Here is a 2,972-nt window from a genome sequence, read left to right as displayed (position 1 = left end):
ATACAATTATAAATTTATGCAAAAAATTGCATGTTTTTTATATAATTAAAGTACATTCACTTTCTAAAAATGTTTTTATGAAAAGATAACACTTATAAACTTGATTATTAATATATGAGGTGCTTTCCTTTTTCTATACTTAAATAGAAAAAAAGCCAACATTATTATTCAATCGTGATATATTCATGTGCTCATATTTTTATAATGTTCACATATCATGTACTTTTTGTGGCAAGCAAGTTAAGTATCATATTAAACCAAGAGCTTCAATTGACATCTCATAATTCACATTGCAGTCCATTAGTCTCAGATAAAGCTTACAATAACAGACATGATTACTAAAACAGTTCAGGAATATGTGATGAGGGCATTATTCAGTCATGTAGTATAGGTAATCATAAAGATATGCTGTAATTTATTAGAGTTAGATCAGACAGTGGATTCTGAAGCATCAGCGGAATTACTTCCCTTTATATGTATACCCAACTCATCTTTCTAAGTAGGGTCTCATGAGAGCAAGTGTCACTGAGATTAAAATAGAACAAAGGAAACCGGGAAAGATGGCGTGTATATTTTTCTGTTATTTATTTAAGCTATAATTTAAGGTCAGCATAAAATAGAATTTTACTTTCTCTTTTTTCCTATGAAGAAGATGCCAAATTTCTTAAAAGCTGGCTTTGATTCATTTGCAGGTGCAAAGAGTTGAAAGTAAGTAGCCATGGTTACTGAATAAATAAAAAAAGTAATGTGAAAATAGTATACCTGTGAGATTTAAAATTTTACATCAGCCAAAATATGCTGTAATATTCTTAAGAGAGTTTTTTAAATCAGAATTTAGGACAAAAAATCTTATATGTGAAACTATTTGATTTTACAAAGTAAATAGTTTATACTTTTGGGTTAATATTCATGCAAAGCATTTTATTTTTCTAAAGCCATGAGATTTTTATATACTTTGAAATTGTATTATCTGGGAAGTTCTTAAATACATGAGCTGCATTTTTTTTACAAGTAATGGCTAAGAAATGATGATAGATATTTAAATATATTCTCCAGAGTGAGCTTAGAGACAGTGATTTAAATAAAATGCCTGATTTTATAAGAAATTATAAATATTTTTACAACTATTTAATAGTCAGGTATCTAAAAATCTATTTATTACCAAATATAAATACATCTAAATTTAAACCACTCTTTAAGTGTTATTTCAACTATAGTCAACCTGATTGCCAGGAAATATATCTATATGTAAATTTTCCTAAACAATTTACATTAAAATATTACTTTGCTTTCTAAATTGTGTCAAAGTTTCTCTTATCACCAGGAAATTTATCATTATTTTACTATTTAATTTACTGTTTAAAATTATAATTTATATATTAAATTTTCCCATTATGTAAAGTTTATATCAGAGAATCCTCCCTTATACAAAGCAAATGTTTGCAAGCACAAAGAAGGAGCTATATGAATACACAACTTTCTCATAGAAAGGAATTTAACTTTTACACTTATCTTGTTTAACTGCAAAGCAGTGAAAAAATAGTTTTACTAGAAGAATAATATAGACCATAACAATGCTAAATCATATCATTTTTATTCTTAATTTTATTGACTTTTTTTTTGTAAGTTAAAGTTCTTAAGGCTGATGTCTGGCATCCTTGCACTTAACACTCCCACTGTATCAAAGCTTGTGATTGCAAGGGTCCTCATGATGAAACCTATGCAGACAGATTTTGACCTGTCAGTATAAAATTTGCCCTTGCCAGAGGAGCAACACCCTACTAGATGCGGTAGATATTCCAACACCTAATATCTTTATTTATTTATTTATTTATTTTATTATTTTGTTTCATGAGAGGAGGCAGGGAGAGAGAGGTACAGAGAGACAGGAACATAGAGCTGTTCCTGTATGTGCCCTGACTGGGAATCAAATGGGCAACTTTTGAGCTTCGGAATGGTTCTCCAACCTACCATGCTATTGGCCAAAACAAGGCCAAATATCTATGGAATATAAAATGTAAAGCCATTTACTTATTTCTTAATTTTAACATTGAAAGCCTGTCACACAACTGGAAGCTTCAAGACTACATAGTCCATGCCTATGATAAAGTCTTTTGTTATGGCTACTCAGCATTGCTCATTCTTTATGTATTTTGCTTCCCACTTTTACTCTTAACCCCTGATTAGAATTCTTGACACAATATCCAATATATTGGTATTTGCACAGGGTCCACACCCTTTATTATGTACCAGATTTTAAATCAATTGATAATGACACTAGCTCAATGAACATACATACAGGAGGCGCATTTTAAATTATGACATGGACATTTTAAAATAATCTTTCTTATAGTAATATGAATAAGACAATGATAATGAACTACATAGTATGAGTGTTATAAAATGAGAATAGAATAAATATTAATGTAATGAGAATAAACCAACAGGAGTAGAATTAAAATATAGATCCTCATATTTAACAGATGTAGAGACAAGCGAGTTAACTGTTCATTTTTGTTAGGACAGATGTGGTCAATTTAGTTCAAAATACATTATTTGAAGAAATTTTCTCTATATTGTTGCTGATTTATAGTCTATATTTATCGCTTCTCAGCCTTTTGGCTAAGATCAAGTGTAGTCTATATTCATCAACTCTTTTATTGATTACTTACGATGGTTTAAGAACTATAATGGATACATTGTAGAAAAATCAAATCTGACATTTTTTGAAGATGCTTATAGCCTACTGAAAAAAAGAGAGAATTATTAAGGGATCAATACAATACAATAATAATTGCTATGCTAGAGTTACTATGGAAACATGCAAAGATCTCTTGCATAAACCAGAGAAAAAAAATTTGGGGGGTGTGTGATTTTGCCTAAGGTTAGTCTTAAGAAAAGAGTACCCTCACATGAGAGAAACAGCTAATTCCTACTCATAATTTATTCTCCACACAGTCTACTTGCTTCCT

The 2,972-nt window shown here is 29.7% G+C and overlaps 1 pseudogene; it reads left to right on the top strand.

Moving 5' to 3' along the window:
- Positions 1-2,602: 2,602 nt before the first annotated feature.
- Positions 2,603-2,747, top strand: LOC136327735 (U2 spliceosomal RNA; annotated as a pseudogene).
- Positions 2,748-2,972: the final 225 nt, after the last annotated feature.

The sequence above is a fragment of the Saccopteryx bilineata genome, chromosome 2 (assembly GCF_036850765.1).
Source record: "Saccopteryx bilineata isolate mSacBil1 chromosome 2, mSacBil1_pri_phased_curated, whole genome shotgun sequence".
Lineage (NCBI taxonomy): Eukaryota > Metazoa > Chordata > Mammalia > Chiroptera > Emballonuridae > Saccopteryx > Saccopteryx bilineata.
The sequence above is the reverse complement of the archived record's forward strand: the minus strand, read 5'-3'. Positions and strand labels throughout refer to the sequence as shown.